The following is a 17,542-nucleotide window of genomic DNA, read 5'->3' as shown; positions in this document are numbered from 1 at the left end:
GGCAGGACTGCGCCCCGCGGCTGCCCTGTGACTGCCCACAGCAGACCAGGGCAACGGGCTGCTGCACCGCAGCCTGAGTCACCTTGCCCACCGCTCGGGGATGTGGACAGCTGCCTTCGCTTCTTGGGTGTGGGTTCTGTCCGGCAGAAGTCCCACCGCGACGGAATGAATTACTCGAGACTCTGGAAAGTCAAGAGAGCGAGAGGGAGTCTGAGACCAACTCCCCGAGCCTCTCAAACCCCTCCCATATTGATTGTGCACAATCAAAGAATGAATCACAAACAATTGTCACGGAATGCAGGAGCTTAAGGAAAAACAGTAACGGTAAGAGATCAGGTTAGAGATCAAATTTCACAATGAGTTCAAAGGCTTAATTTATCCTCAGGACAGTATTGGAGGGAGGGAAACAAGGTACATTCTTCAGATGTAAGAAGTTGATTACAAAACAGACCACCAGACCTCCAGTTTCTAGTCTTGGGGGCTATAGACTACTTAAACAGCAGAAAGCATCCCCAGTGTTTATAGCTGAGGGCATGGGTCATGAGTAAACCCTGAACTATGGACCTATGCTTACGATAAACAATCCATGTCCTGCGTTTATAGCAAGGGACACACAATGGCTTTGCCATTGTGGACGCAGCCCTAAGCTAAAACCTCAATTATGCAAGCAAGGCATTGTCTCTGCTTTTTATGGCAAAGAATGCAGATGCACAGGCACCTGCTAGCAAAGCACATTTGTTCTTCCTAAAGGTCACAAGCAGCTGGGGTCTGTTAGAATGTATTAACCCAATCATGGGCTCCCACACTTGGGTTTTCCCCTGACTCGTGACTGCAGAGGTAGTGGGGCGAGTAGGTGGGGACTGACAGAAAGTTTACAGGGTTGATCACATGACCCACTCAGGCTCATGGGAGCCAGAAGTTGGAGTCAGGAGACCCGGCCATGTAGGGTGCTGGAGTCAGCTTCACCATCTTCCCCTCCATCACCTCCATCATTCCCACCACTACTTCCATGATCACAATCACCACTACCCCGACCAGTTCCATCATCACCATGACTATTGCTACCACGTCTACCATTTCTACCGTCTCTACCTGTACTTTCACCATTTCTACTACCTCTGTCAGTATCACCCCCACCTTCACGGCCACCATCCCTCCCACCATCTCCCCCTCCAATATCAGCACCATCATCTGCTCCCTGCCACCTCCACGATCTCCACCACTATCTTCTCCTCCTCCATGTCTACTATCACCACCGTCATTTCCCTCTCCAACACCTCCATTATTCCTAACACTACTTCTATGATCACCATCACCTCCACCATCATCATCTTCCCACCATCTCTATCAATTTCTACCATCTTCACCACTACTTTTGCCACTTTACTACCTCCATCATTATCACCACCACCTTCACGATCACCATCACCTCCACCAGCTCCACACCTCCATCATGATAAGCACTGTTCCCCGCACAGCATAATTACTACTCTGGCACCATGCATCATCTACTTCAACTCAGAAATTGCTTCACCAGCCTATCAGGTGGGTATTATTATCACCATTATATAATGAAGCTTGAGGAAGAGTCAAAACTAGGTCCAGGTCATTCCTCTTGACACCCTTAACAAGGAGGTTTTGGGACCACCTGTTAACATGGAATATGACCCAATATGGAGATGCTGTTTCTTTCAGTGGGTCCGTTCTGGAGAGGCAGAGAAGAGCAAACAGTTCTCTACAAGAGGGTTAATACTTACGAAAGGAGTTTGGGAATCACAGGAACCTGAGGCTCAGAGACATCAAGTGTCCTGCTCAAGGTCATACAGCCAGTAACTGCCAGGATTTAATCAGAGGGTGTCTGCTGTCAAAGCCGACAGGATCACAGGCTTAACCTCTGCCTCAGTCACAGAGCTGGGGTGATGCAAGTTCTTTGCAAACTCTCAAGGCTGTGGCAGCCATGGAAGCGTGCCACTTGGCCCTCTTCAAGAGGGAACCTGCCGCAGGGTGTGCATTCAGCAGACAGCGTCCAGTCCTGGATGACTCAGGACTCTGCCTCAGCTGGTAAGTTCACGACAGGTGCGTCCCAGTGACTGAGCATGGCAGTGCCACAAGGTCCTGCCATTTCTGGGCAGTGTGGGGGTCTCCTCTGGGCAGTATAAGTGCCCAGGCTCCCTGTTGACCTGGCTGAGCCTTCTCAGAGCTGCACCAGTCTGAGGCTTTTCCTACACAATCCTCTTGTCCTCCCTGTCTCTTTTCAAAAGTGCCTGCCTTTTCCTGTTCTCTCTCCCCTTTATCTTTTGAAGGCACTATCCCCTATAAATAAATTATTTCCTTTTATTTAAATTTTTTTTTTTTTTTTTTTTACTGAGTATAGTTGACTTGCAATGCTGTGTTAGTTTCTGGTATATAGCATTGTGATTCAGTTATACACATATGATATATATATATATTATAATACACATATATATTTTCACATTCTTTTCCATTATACATTATTATAAGATATTGAATGTAGTTCCCTGTGCTAGGCTGTAGGTCTCTGTTGTTTATCTATTTTATATATAGTAGTGTGTATCTGTTGATCCCAAACCCCTAGTTTATCTCTTCCCACCACCCTCTTCCCCTTTGGTAACCATAAGTTTATTTTCTATGTCTGTGAGTCTGTTTCTGTTTTGTAAATAAGTTCATTTGTGTTATTTTTTTCAGATTCCACGTATGATATTTGTCTTTGTTTACTTCACTTAGTGTAATAATCTCTAGGTCCATCGTGTTGTTGCAAGTGGCATCACTTCATTCTTCTTACGGCTGAGTACTATTCCACTGTATATATAGACCACATCGTCTTTATCCATTCATCTGTCAAAGGACATTTAGCTTGTTTCCATGTCTTGGCTATTGCAAATTGTGCTGCTATGGACATTGGGGTGTATGTATCTTTTCAACTTGGAGTCTTCTTTGGATATATGCCCAGGAATGGGATTGCTGGATCATACGGTAACTCTAGTTTTTTAAGGAATCTCCATACTGTTTTCCATAGTGGCTGCACCAATTTACATGCCCACCAAAGCGTAGGAGGGTTCCCTTTTCTCCACACCCTCTCTAGCATGTATTATTTGCAGACTTTTTGATGATGGCCACTCTGATTGGTGTGAGGTGATACCTCATTGTACTTTTGATTTGCGCTTCTCTAACCATTAGCGATGTGGAGTATCTTTTCTTGTGTCTGTTGGCCATCTGAATGTCTTCTTTGGAGAAATGTGTATTTAGGTCTTCTGCCCATTTTAAAATTGTGTTCAGTTATTCTTTATAGTGTCTCTCTCTCTTTTGGGGGGGGGAGTGGGCAGGGCAGGTTAGAAAAGAACCGCTTTATTGCTTTGCCAGGCGAAGGAAGTCACAGCCTTAAAGACTGTGAGCCCATTATGGCACTGGGGCCTTGAGGTTTTATAGACAGGGTGATAACAATCAGGACATTTTACAGGGCGCTACACTCATCTTAACCTAATGACTCTTAAGGACAAACTCCGGAAGGTCTGTCCATTCTTCTGAGATTATCAGCCCGTTCTCTCCTTCCTGGAGTGTAGCCGCTGGGTTAAATTTATTCTCATTGAAGAGTGAATCAGCAGACAGTTTTCCAGGGAAGTCAGTTTGTTAGTTTGCTTTATACGCCTTCAAATCCCCACTGTGAGTTCATTGCTTCCATTTCTCTGGAAACAGGGAAACGGGTGTCTCCTCTAGCTGCTGAATTGGGGCATCATCTGGGGCACCTGAAAACCAGTGGGAGATTTTGGTACTCATTTCTGACGCATAGACCTCTGCGTCTCCTTTGTCCTGAATTTGAGACATCAAGTCATTTAAAAATAAGGTGACATTTCTAGATTCCTCAGGTATGGAAGTACAATAGGCAGCGTGAATCACAGCACAGGTTCCTCCTCGTGCAGCAAGTGCAATGTCTAAGCCCATGATACCGCCTTCCTCCTTGAAGACACCTTCGTATTCAGCAGAGACAGGCTCCACGGGCTGTCGTTTATAGCCTTTTGCATTAAAGAGACTTCAGTGCTGTGATTGGCCAGTTAGCCCCACTATGGGAATGATGGTCTTTTAAAAATTTTTTAAGGAATGATGGTCTTGCTTAAAGAAGCTAATTTACAATTTAGAACAGAATAGGTGGCTCCAGCATCCACCAAGAAATCCACTAATTGAGACCCCACTATTCATTGTGCCCGCTGCTCCTGAGAACCTGTAGTTACTGGGGTCTCTAAGAGGGCCAGGAACCCTGGGTTTTTATAGTCGCTAGCTCCCTTATAATTTTTTTTCCCAAGCTTCTCTTTAATCTTTAAATATATTCAGTTGTCTTCCAGTAAATGTTTGACAACTGACTCCCTCTCCAACAACGATAGAAAGGTAGATAGATGGATAGATACCCTAATTTATACTCACACCATGGCCAATTTTAAGCAACACCAATATTTTACTGAACATGGGGTTGGTCATGAGCTGGCATGAACTAGCTTAATAAGCACATCACTGATTTTAAACATGTTTGTATTTTTTTCTGGTATCTGAAGGCTGGTGGTCTATTTCTATTGTCTTTTGTTTCTGCTCATTTCTACTCAGGGTGCTGTACTTCCTTCTCTGTGTGTGTGATTTTTTTTTGACCGCGACCTGTTCATTTCTGTGGAATTTTATTATAGGTGATACTTGAGTTCTGGCGTAAAGTTAAGTTCCACGAGTGAGCAGTCAACTTTGCTTCTACTAATCCCTGGGGACTCTACTTTCAACTTGTAACATCTTAAATTAATTCTTTCTTTCTTTTTTTTTTTAGCATGAATTCAGGACACACACCAAGTGAGGACCGCTTTGTGATGACGAATTCTCAGTTGAGATTTTTTTCCCCTCCACTCACCCCTAAGATTGAGACAGGCGAGTTTCGTAGCTGTCTCCTCTGTCTGGCAGGGTTTTTTTCTTACTCATCCTTACAGAGAGGGTATAGTCCTTCGGGGTTCAGCTCTGTCACAGAATCTACTGTTAAATTCTCAACTTTCGGAGTTCCCTAGACTGAGTCCTGCCCTTATACCCTCTGCATCCTTTAAAGGCGAGGCTCAAATTCTACAGAGTTTGAAAGAAACCCTCAAGAAAAATCTGACTTCCATGGATGCTCACCACCCAATATCCCTGACCTCATGTCTTTGGAGATTCCATGGATTCCTTACCTTTGTGCTAGATCAGCAAAGTGTTTAAAAGATGCATTCAAGTATTTTATGCAGTATTTTAGTTGTTTCAGTGGCCAGAGTATTAGGGTGTCTAATCCTCCATAGGGCTAGAATTAGGAGTCTCTATATTACTTCTCTCTCTTTTTTTTTTTTTTGAAGTACAGTCAGTTATAATGTGTCAATGTCTGGTGTACAGAACAATGTCCCAGTCATGCATATGCATACATTATATTACTTCTAATATATAAATGACTTCATGGTGTGTGAAATTTCCTAGAATTTTGTTCTTCATCCTTTCCATCTTTGAACAAAATCCATTGTTCATTAGACTATAAAAGTTTGGCACAATTTGTAGCGGTTGAGTAGACACCACTGTTGCTCTGCTCTTTATGAACTGTTTACACAAACTTGCATGAAAAGAAAGCACTTTTGACACAAAGCTAACAGTTAATAATGTGACATCTCATGTTTCTATCCACGCTCAAAACCAAACCCACTGACTCTGAACTCAAAACCTGCTCCTCTGTCTTCCCTCTTGGAGCCAGTGAATGACATTCCCTCCACCCAGGGAGCCATGTCAAAGACCTGAAGTCCATCTTCCTCCTGTACCACATTCTCCCCCTACATGCAACCTGTTCCCTGTCATTTGATGATATGGCCCCTGTATTTCTGGAGTTTCTCACCCATCTTCATCCTCCATCTGTACTCAGCCTAAATTATAATCCTTAATTTAACCCTCCCCATCATCTCTCATCTAGCCTTCAATGGGATCCTCGTCTAATAGAACATTATTTGATGGTTAATCTTCCTGACAGTCCTATGAGGTGGGTACTGTTACTATTCCCATTATACAAATGAAGAAGCTGAGGCTTATAAAGGTTAAGCGATGGTCCCAGGGCTGGTCAGTGGTGGAGCCTGACTCCATGCAGTGGTCTAAGCTAAAGCCTACATCTTAGCCATCTCTACATTTGTTTTCCTACTGTCAGCCTCACCTCCTCTAATTCACAGTCGCAGCATCTAGGGGGATCTTTCTAAACTGCAAACACTGATCACATCCTACCTCAGCTCAAAACCCTCCAGTGGTTCCCCACTGACTTGGGATCGAGCATCAGCTCTTCAATCAGGCTGATGTGCGCAGTCTCCACTGCTTTATCTCCTACTACATAAATACCCCTTCCCCATCCCAAGCTGCTGCAGCCACCTCATGGCCCATTCCCAGTATCTGAAGGGAAGCCATGCTCTCCCATCTGTCTGTGACTTCAGCTCATACTGTTCTCTAACTACATACATTTTCTTGGTGAACTCCTACACATCCCTCAATACCCAGTCCAAATGTTACTTAATGGAGGACTTTCCTGACCTCCCCCAGGAAGAACTAGTCACTGCGTCCTTTGCCCTATAATACCTTGTCAGGAAATTCTCGATCTTTAAGGATCATTTGTACCAGAAAAAGTCAAATAAAAGCAAATCCAGTTAGAATGAAACTAAAATTTCATAGTAAATATCAAGAAGAAAAGAAGGATTTGATTGAGACTCTACCTCTAAAAATGAAACTAAATGGAACTACAATTTACAGGCATTATTCTATCATTAACTGACAGATTACAGTTACAATTCTGTACTAATTCTTAGAGTAAACAGATGATGAAGCCAGAGTTGATATTTCGTTTTCTTTTTGGGGTAATTTCCTGACAAAATTTTGCTTGAGAGCATGATATGACAGACTTTTCTACAAGTTTCACACCATGATCATACAGAGAGTCATATTTGCAAAAATTATTATCAGATGCTAACAGTTTCCCAGAAAGTCTTCCTTCATAATGAAATTATTCTCTTTTAAGCACCTGTCCTGTCTTTTCATCATTTCCTCTTCTTTAGTTGTATCTTGGTCTAGGAATCACATTGGCTAGAAGCCATCTGTCGAAATTTTTGGGGGTGCTTTGAATAGCTCCCCAATGTCACTTACATCAACTTCAGGAAATTCTGTAACTTAGCAAGAATAGCAGTTTTATTTTGCAAATGGTGGCAAACACTCAGACGCTGCATTCAGCAGGGAGGGTCAGCAGGTCTGTACCCTGGTTGATTCTTCTGGGGCAATGTCAGTTTCCTGGGTCTGATAATGCATTGTACTTAGCTGAGATGTTGCCATTGGGGGAAGCTGGGTGAGGGACGCACCTCGCTGCTTGATCCGATTTTGGCAACAGCTTAGGAGTCTATAATTATTCCAGAATAAAAGTTTACAGATGTAAAAATAATTCACAGCCAAGAGGAGCCTAAGGAAATACAGAGACTAAATAACATGAGAACTAAACTTATCCATTAGACTTACAGAGGATCAGATACTTCATTAAAATTTTCTTGCGATGATCACTTTTGCTTTCCTAGGCAACCTCATCACCAGGTGGGGAGTAGGAGTTTTCACTGAATACTTGAGTTTTCACTAACTTCTTTCATGAAACTATAATTATTTACTTAATTACTTAACTATAATGATTTACTTAACTACTCATTGGACTGTGAACTCCTTAATGGCTGGAAATGGATTTTTATTTATCTTTCTGTTTCCAGTGCCCATTTATGAGGTCTGGCATGGATTAAACCTTTGATAAAAACGTAACGCGAATGAATAAATGAATGAAGACGTGAACAAAGGGACTAGACGATTGAGTTTCTGATCTGGCCCTGGCACAGCTAAACCCTGGGAAGGGCCGGGCCATGCCAGTTTCTTCTGAACACCTTGGTCTGATTTTTGGATGTAACCATAGTCACCCCAGGTGATGTGAAGCCTGCCCGTAGGATACACTCTGCTTACTCTTAGCAGATGCAATCAGGTGATTTTGCCCACATACCCTTCTTGGCCCCCGCAATCAGTGAAGACAGCTTGGGGGATTTTTAGAAGTGGTATGTTTGGAAAAGCCCAGTTTGGGTGAAGCCGCCTTCCTTGCCCCCTGGAAGGTGCCCGGAGGCTAAGAATCAACTCCCCCCTCCCCCACCCCGCCCCGCACTTCTCAGCCCCAGGCTTCTTAAAGGGGATTAGGAAGTTCGACTTGTCTCCTGGGAACAAGTCCATCTGCAAAGTGGAGGATCAGTTCCTACACTGTCTTTGCCTCCTTTCTTTTCCTTAAACTGATGAAAAATAAATCCTGCTGGCTATGCTTGTCCCTCTCCCTAGAGGCAATCTGGGAAGGTTTTCTAGTTCATACGACACGTACTGTTATGCAGCTAGGTTTTCAAATGTTTCATTTAATGTATCTTGGACATCTTTCTCTATCCATGTATGCGCATCTCTTTTCTTCTTTTTGATATTTCTGTAATATTGTGCAGAATGGATATTATCATTATTTACCTAACAAATTCCTCTTAAGAATGGGGATGGATGTTTTCCCCCTTATTTATTTATTTATTTATTTTTTTAAATTGAAGTATAGTCAGTTTACAATGTTGTGTCAATTTCTGGTGTATAGCGTAATGTTTCAGTCATACACATACATACATATATTCATTTGGTTACTACAAGATATTGAATATAGTTCCCTGTGCTATACAGCAGGACCTTGTTGTTTATCTATTTTACATATAGTAGTATCTGCAAATATCAAACTCCCAACTTATCCCTTTCCACCCCCTTCCCCTACTGGTAACCATAAATTTGTTTTCTATGTCTGTGAGTCTGTTTCTGTTTTGTAAATAAGTTCATTTGTGTCTCTTTTTTTTTAGATTCTATATATAAATGATATCATATGGTATTTTTCTTTCTCTTTCTGGCTTACTTCACTAGGAATGACGATCTCCAGGTCCATCCATGTTGCTGTAAATGGCATTATTTCATTCTTTTTTATGACTGAGTAGTATTCCATTGTATAAATATACCACAACTTCTTTATCCATCATCTGTCAATGGACATTTAGGTTGCTTCCATGTCTTGGCTATTGTAAATAGTGCTTCTATGAACATTGGGATGTATTTTTCTTTTCAAATCTTTTCAGTGTATTCTCCACTCATGAGAGTAGGTCATTCCTCTGCTTACCCATGGCTCTTATGGCTTCTGTCTCACTCAGATCAAAAGCCCAGCTCCTCATTGTGCCTGTAAGACCCTGCCTGACATTCTGACCCCCTGCTACCTCTCTGACCTCACCACTCCCAACCTCCCCTGCCCACTCTGTTCCAGCCCTGTTGACCTCCCTGTAATACCTCAACTATGGCAGGTGTGATCCACCTCAGGGCCTTTGCACTTGCTGCTCTCTTTGCTTTGAATGTTCTCCTCTGAGTTATCCACATGGCTCTCTCCTTCCCTACCCTCCTACTCTGCTTTATTTTTCTCCACAGCATGTGTCTACCACCTGAATGTGAGCTACCCAGGGAAAGGGATGTTTCCTGTCTTGTCCACTGTTGAATCCCTGGGGCCTGGCACCTGCTAAGTGCTCAGTAAATGTTGAATTGTTGAATGCATGCATAAGTGAAATGTACATTGTGTTTAGGAGCACCCCCAAGAAGTTGGGGACTAGGAAGCTGCAAGTGTGGAATATGCTTCTGGGCTTACAAGAGTTCAACACTGATTTTTTTCATATAATCCTCATAACAGCCCTGTGAGATAGGCAACTATTCAACCTATTTTTGGATAAGAAAACTGAAGTTTAGAGCTAAGTGCTTGGCAGAGTACCCAGCCAGCAGACAGCAAGCCTTCAATGAATACCAATGCAGTTGTGGTTGTTTTCATTATTTCTTCCCACATACCATTTTAACCCCACCTCAACTCACCTTGGCCCTCTCGCCAGGACCCTCCAAACAGAGACAATCTGCTTCCCCACCAAAGCAGAGAGCTTGCTAATTCCCCCCTCCCTGCCTTTGCCGCTGTCAATCCACCTACCTGGAATTCCCTAACCCTTTTCTCTACTTGTCAATAGCCCTAATCCACTTCATGACCTGACTTCACATCTGCTTCCTCCAGGACGGCTTCTCAGATTAACCCGCTTACTGCTTACTACTTCCATATTCTCCTTACCTCTGCTCCTTGACCCCAGTGCAATCACTGACAACATTGTAGCTTTGTTTGAAGCTTGACCTCTCATAAGCATTTTCACAGATCAATGAGCACACATTGGGGAGCCTGGTAGACCTCTCCCAAGCTGTGTGACCTTGGGCAAGTTAATTGACTTCTCTGAGCTTCATCCATGAGATAGAAATAGAAATAAGTCCCTCCCTCTTGGAGTTGCCATGAGGCTAAAATGAGACATGGTAAACGAAACAGCTGAGCCTAGCACATAGTAAGGGTCCAGGACAGATCAGTATTGGTTATTATGATCTCAAAATGGCCCTGAAAGGTAGATACTTTGGTCTCTATTATACAGAAGAGGAATGCAGGGAGCACAGGGATGGAGCAAGTTGTGTAGCTCACAGTAATGAGCTGAAACGCAAGTTTCTGCCTTTCTGCTCTACTTCACATCTTTTTAGGGATTCCGTCTCTGATACTTCACTTGACACTCACTGACATGTGTCTCATTCTCAAAGTTTGAATTTCACCCAACGGTGACGGCATTGTCTCGTGCTTCCTGGGCCTCCATGACTTTCAAAAGCACACTCATCTAGGTTTTCACGCTTAAGTCACCCAGCCACCCTGCAAGGAGGGTAAGGCACATCCTCATTTTGAGGACAGGAAGACTGAGGCTCAGGGAGGCAAAGTCACTTGCTCATGACCTCACAGCAAAAAAGCGGACCAGACATCATTAGAACTAGTCTAGCATTTGCCCCTTGCAAACTCGCATACCTTCTCTTTCCCCCTCTGTCCCCTACCACCAAAAGGTTCTGCATTCAGCAGGTGCTCTATTGGTGTTTATTTGAAGCTGCCACCTTCAGAGTGGGTCACAATAAACGTATGTGATGATCAACTACAGAGACATGGAGAAAGGTGGGTGGGGATGTGCTGCTGCCTTAGATTCACTCAACCCTGGAAATTCTTTGTCCCTAAGCCAGGCTTGTTCATGTTCCTCCATGTCCCCACTGGGGACGGGGGGTGGTAATTCTAAATATCCAACATATCTGGGGAGAAAGTATTTCAAAAGCAAGTTTTGTATTGTTTTGTTTTTTTCACAGAACTTCCTCCTAAGATGGAAAAGCCATAGTTCTTCTTTCCAAATGAATGCATGAATCTGCTTCTCCAAATTTGAACTGTGCAGGAGACAAAGATCACCCTCATTCCAGCAAAGTCCGGCTTCTCCTCATCTAGGAAGAAACCTCATTTAATGCCCACTGTTCTTCAATCAACAAACATGTTACAGCAGAGCCTGTAAATAGGCGGGAGGCAAAAATAATTGGCGTGTAAAATGAATTTTTTTAATGTGAAAGGGAATATACGCATGGAGAATGTTATGTACTGAATTGAACACCCTCCCCAAATTCATATATTGAAGTCCTAACCCCAGTACCTCAGAATGTGACTAGATTTGGAGATAGGGTCTTTAAAGAGGTAATCAGGTTAAGATGAGGTGATTGGGGTGAGCCTGAAGCCAATGTGACTGGTGTCCTCATAAGAAGAGGAGATTAGACATGTACACAGACATGTACAGAGTGCAGACACAGAGAGAAGACAGCCTTCAACAAGGCAAGGAGAGAGTGCCCTCAGAAGAAACCAACCCTGCTGACACCTGGATCTCGGACTTCTAACCCTGGAATTGTGAGAAAATCAATTCTTGTTGTTCAAGCCACCCATTTATGGTACTTTATTATGGCAGCCCTAGCAAACCAATACAGAGGCAATGTCCTTTTCAGTTGGACACAGTCCCCACCATTCCCTATTGCCAGACACTGCTTTACTCATTTACATTGCCTCTTTTTTCTTGATAGTATTTGAATTATATATACTAAAAGGCTACTTGTAGGAAGTTAAAAAAAAAAAAAGATAGCTCCTTTTTTTCCCAGTTTTTTTTTATCGTGGTAAGATACAGATAAACTTTATCATCTTAATCATTTTTAATCATACTGTTCAGTGGTATTAAATACAGTCTCACAATGTTGTGCTGCCTTCATCACCATCCATCTCAGAGCTCTTTTCACCCTGTAAAACTGAAACTCTATACCCATTAAGCAATAACTCCCTACTCTCCCCTTTACCCCACCTCCTGCAACCGCTGTCATACTTCCTGTCTCTATGAAATTGACTATTCTAAGTTACTTTGTGTAAGTGGAATCATACAGTATGTGTCTTTTTGTGACTGGCTTATTCCACTTAGCATCATGTCCTCAAGATTCACCCATGTTGTCATACAGGTCAGAATTCCCTTCCTCTTTACGGCTGAATGATCTTCCACTGTAAGTATATACCACATTTTGATTATTTACTCATCCATCAATGGACGCAGGTTGCGTCCATGTTTCCGCAATTGTGAATACACTGCTATGACCATGGATGTACAAATCTCTCTCTGAGACCCTGCTTTCAGTTCTTTTGGGTATGTAACCAGAAGTGTAATTGCTGGATCATATGGTAGTTCTATTTTTAACTTTTTTGAGGAACTGCTATACTGTTTTCCACAGTGGCTGTACCATTTTACATTGCCACCAACAATTCACAAGGGTTCCAATTTCCCTGTATCCTCGGCAACAGTTTTTGTTTTTTTTAAATAGGTACCATCGTAATGGGTGAAAGGCGATCTTCTTGTACCCTTGATCTTCATTCCCTTAATGGTTACTAATGTTGAGCTCCTTTTCATGTGTTAATTGGCCGTTGGTACATGTATTTTTGGAGAAATAGCTGTTCATTGCCCATCTTGGATTGGGTTGTTTGTTTGTTTTTTGTTGTTGTTGAGTTTTAAGAATTTTCTGTATAATCTGGATATCAATCTTTTATCAGATCTATACTTTACAAATATTTTCTCCCATTCTGTGGGTTGCTTTTTACTCTGTTGTTAGTGTCTTTTTTTTTTTTTAACATTTTTTTTATTGATTTATAATTGTTGTTAGTGTCTTTTGATGCACAGTTTTAATTTCTTTCCTGAAATTCAATTTGTCTATTTTTTGTGTTGTTTTTTTTTTTTTTTTGTAGTTGCCTGTGCCTTTGGTATCATATCCAAGAAATCAGTGCCAAATCCAATGTTGTGAAGCGTTTGCCCTATGTCTTCTTTGAAGAGTTTTGTAGTTTTAGGTCTTACATTTAGGTCTCTGATGCATTGTAAGTTAATTCTTACCTATGGTGTTAGGTAAGGGTCCAAGTTCATTCTCTGGCATGTGGATATTCAGTTTTTCTAGCACCATTTGTTGAAAAGGCTGTCTTTCCCCCATTGAATGGTCTTGGAACCCTTGTCAAAAATCATTTGACCATAAAACGGTTTATTTCTAGGTGCTTTGGTCTATTCTGCTGATCTATATATTTGCCTTTATGCCAGTACCACACTTTTGATGACTGTACCTTTGTAGGAAGTTTTGAAATCAGGAAATGTAGGTCCTCCAGCTTTGTTCTTTTTCAAGATTGTTTTGACAATTTTGGGTCCTTGATATTCCCAATGAATTTTGGGATGGATTTTTCTATTTCCTCAGAGAAAGGCCATTGGGATTTTTGATAGGGATAGCATTGACTCTGTAGATTGCTTTGGGTAATATTGACATCTTAACAATATTAAGTCTCTCAGTCCATGAACATGGGATGCATTTTTTATTTATCGATGTCTTCTCTGATTTCCTTCAGCAATGCTTTGAAGTTTTGATTGTAGAGGTCTTTCAGCTCCTTGCTTAAATTAATTCCTAAGCATTTTATTCCTTTGGATGGCATTGTGTTCTTAATTTCCTTTTTGGGTCATTCATTGTTAGCATACGGGAATGCAGTTGATTTTTGTGTGTTGGTTTTATATCCTGCTACTTATCTGAATTCACTTATTAATTCTAACATATTTTTTAGTGCAAAATCTTCAGGGTTTTCCTCATATCAGATCATATCATCTGTGAACAGAGCTAATTTTATTTCTTCCTTTCTAATCTGGATACATATTTATTTTCTTGCCTGATTGATCTGGTTGGCAAGTCCATTTCCATTTTGTGGAGGTAGAATCACCTTCTATTAGCTTTTATGCTCCAAAAATGCATTGACTTCTCTTGTCCTCTTTTATCTCCTCTTCCATTTCTTCCCCTATCCTTTAAAAAAAAAAAAAAATCTATTCCAGTATACGCTGTACTGATAAAGCCTGTTCACAGAGACCTTCCCAGAAGGAGAATGGGTAAAGAGACCCCCCAGTCTTATGTACCTGCTCAGGTGTTCTGCCCCAACCTCTCTATTGTCCAACATAGAAAACAGAATGATGGGAAGAAATAGAGAGAGGAGAGTGTAGTGGGTTGAATTGTGTCCTCCAACAACGTATGTCCAAATTCTAACCCCTGGTACCTGTGAATGTGACCTTGTTTGGAAATGGGATTTTTGTTGATGTAATGAAGGATCTGCAGGTGAGCTCAGCCCAGAGGTGGGGTGAGCCCTAAATCTAATGATTAGTGCCCTATCAGAGGAAGACGAGGAAGATCTGAAACACAGAGACAAAGGCGAAAGCCAAATACAGGTGGAGACAGAGACTGGAGTTATGCTGCCACAAGCCAAGTGACACCAAGGATTTCTGGCAGACAGACATCAAAAATGAGAAGATGCAAGGAAAGCTTCTCTCCTAGAGCCTTCAGAGGGAGTGAGGCCCTGCTGACACCTTGATTTTGGACTTCCGACCTTCAAAACTATGAGACAATAATTTTTTATTACCCACCCATTTTGTGGGAATTTGTTCCAGCAGCTCTGGGTGCTAAACATAGAGCTAGATTCAAATTCGTGCGACCTGGAGCAGTTCGTTCTCCTAGACACCTTCACTCCCACCTCCCCGAAGTGGAAACAGAGATGAGGACACCTCTTTCACAGGGTTGGTGGGCATTAGGGTGCCACAGAATTCCCTGGAGGGCTTGTTGCCACCCAGATTCCTGGTCCCTAATCCCAGACATTCTGGATCAGTAAGTCCGAGTGGGGCCTGAGCATCTGCATTTTTAACAAGTTTCTCCGTGATGCTGATGCTGCTGGTCTTGGGAATGCAAATGGGGAATCACTGCTGTAGAACCGGCCAATTAGAAGAAAGTAAACCCCAGAGAAACCAAGAAGAGCTAAGAGAGAAGGGAGGGAGGGAACGAGCTGGAAAGCCACCAGATGGTGTGTTGGGAGGGCGTTTAGTAGAGAATTTAGAAGCGTAGTTTTCAATCAGGGATGGCTTTGCCCTCAGGGGATATTGGCCATTTCTGTAGACATTTTGGTTAGTACAACTGGGGGAAGCGGTGATACTGGCATCTAGTGAATAAAGGCCAGGGATGCTGCCAAGCATCCTACAGGGTACAGGACAAACCCCCACAACAAAGATTGTCTGGCCTTGAACTTCAGCAGTGCCGAGGTTGAACATTGACTTAGACCAGTGGTTCACACTTCTGGTGGCACATTAGAATCCCACTGGGGAGTTTTTGTAAAACATCTGATACCCAGGCTGCATCGCACTCTCAGGGGTGGGACCTGGGCTTCCATGGGTAGCCAAGGTGAGACCCACTGATGGAGAGTGTTGAGAGTAATATTTAGCCACACACAGATTGCGCAGGGATTCTGTTAAATGCAGATTTGAATTCAGTGGGTCTGGGGTGGGGCCTAAGATTCTGCATTTCCAACAAGCTCCCAGATGATGCTGAAGAGGGCATTGCAGACCATCCCTAAGATCTGGGGCCTGAAGGGGGTCACTGGGATCTTTTGCTAGAGAGCTGTTTCTAAATCCTTTCTATGCCCTTTGCAATGTAAATCTACTACCCAAACCATTTCCTTCAGGAACTGGGTGTCTTCTCTTTGAAATGCAAACATTCAGGCAAGAACACTCTCTCTCCTAGTCCCTGTGGGAGGATAAGTACCTAACTTTTTGGGCACCTCAGTGCACACTGCATCACTGCCTCCTACCATAAAGGTGGCAGAAGTTTGTTTCTCCTCCAGACAGGTGTCAGTTAACAGATCCAGGCGACCTAATCTCATGGACAAACCCCCTTCCCAGCATGCAGTGCCTTTCCCTTAGGAGACCCAGCCTTTAAAAGTCTCCAGCCTTCTCTGTATCTCGGGGAAGTTGAGTCCTATTCACGCTGGGGACTCTTCACTATTGAAATAGCATCACTAAATAAACCCATCCTGGTCAGTTTAATGAGTGTCCGGCTTTGTTGACCTTTGATGGAGGAGCCAGGGGAATAACTATCTCAAGCTGTCTCCCCAATCCTCCAGTTTCCTGTCAGGGTCCCCCGGTGGCCAATGAAAGCTGGAGAGCTCTGAAGGCTGCCTGCTGATGTGGTCCTTGTGGGTCAGCGCCCTGCGCAGAGAGCAAGTGGAGAGGATGTTGAAGGCAGGAGGGTCCATCTGGAGGGCAACAGAAGGGCACACTCTGCTTCCTCTGGGGTCCTCTCATTGCAGTCTAACAACAGTCGTTTCACCCCTGACATCAGGCTCTCGGGGGGACTACTGATGTCAGACAAATGAAGCCACTCCCCCCATGCCCTCAGGCCACACGTGTTACAGCTCTGAAGTTACTGTCTGGCCTGTGCCCCAGTCCCAGACAAGAGAACTAGCAGCCCAGACCAAGCCCAGCTTTCGGTTTCAGGCTGAGTGTCGGAGCTCGAGGCCAAACTGAGATCAAGAAAATGTCTTAAGGAAACATCTCCTGGTTCTGCAAGTTCAGGAAAGCCCCTAAAACTCCCAGCGGGGCGGTCAGCAGTGGAGGCACGGGGGCTGCAGAAGGAAGGCCCGTGGGCCCCACTCACAGCCTCCTTCCCTCCAGATTTGGGAGTGTGGTTTACCTCCTGGCGTGTTCCCAGCCTGAGGTCACCCAGCCTCCTCGGAACTTCCTGCCTTCTTCTGGCGTTAGAAAACAGAAAAAGGGTTTCCTGAGAGGTGGGGCAAACTGCTACCTTCTTGAAGCTTGCCTGGCTCTCCCCACTCTGACCTGGGGGTGGGGGAAGGATTCCTCAGTGCCTGGACTGCTACAGGTCCCCACCCTGGAAGGGGGCATGTTAGGAACAATGGGCCACCAACCCTCCCCAGGATGGAGAACATTTTAAATCCAGAAAGGAACAGGAAACTATGCTATTAGATGGCAAAACAGTGGTTCCCTTGAAGGAGGGGACCATGAGGGAACTGGAGGGTTCGAAGCAGCCGGCTCCTTGATCTGGGTGCCGGTAACATGGGACTGCTCTGTTTGTGAAAACACACTAAGTTGTACCCTTATGATTTTGCACTTTTTCTGTATGTACGTTATGTTCTTCCATCAAGAAAAAAAATTTTTTTTTAATTCGTAAGGCTTTGGAG

At 43.4% G+C, this 17,542-nt stretch overlaps 1 protein-coding gene across 3 annotated transcripts in view; it reads left to right on the top strand.

Annotated features, from left to right (window-relative positions):
* Window positions 1-12,388: 12,388 nt before the first annotated feature.
* Window positions 12,389-17,542, top strand: part of TVP23A (trans-golgi network vesicle protein 23 homolog A) — a 54,510-nt gene continuing 49,356 nt past the window's right edge. For 2 of the 3 annotated variants that reach the window (XM_045520523.2, XM_074346777.1), the window contains exon 1: window positions 12,389-12,516. The gene's annotated coding sequence lies outside the window, so the exon portion shown is untranslated. The remainder of the gene's footprint in view (window positions 12,517-17,542) is intronic. The other variant, XM_010960740.3, reaches the window with a different exon arrangement.

The sequence above is a fragment of the Camelus bactrianus genome, chromosome 18 (assembly GCF_048773025.1).
Source record: "Camelus bactrianus isolate YW-2024 breed Bactrian camel chromosome 18, ASM4877302v1, whole genome shotgun sequence".
NCBI lineage: Eukaryota > Metazoa > Chordata > Mammalia > Artiodactyla > Camelidae > Camelus > Camelus bactrianus.
This window is presented reverse-complemented; position numbering and strand designations above follow the sequence as displayed.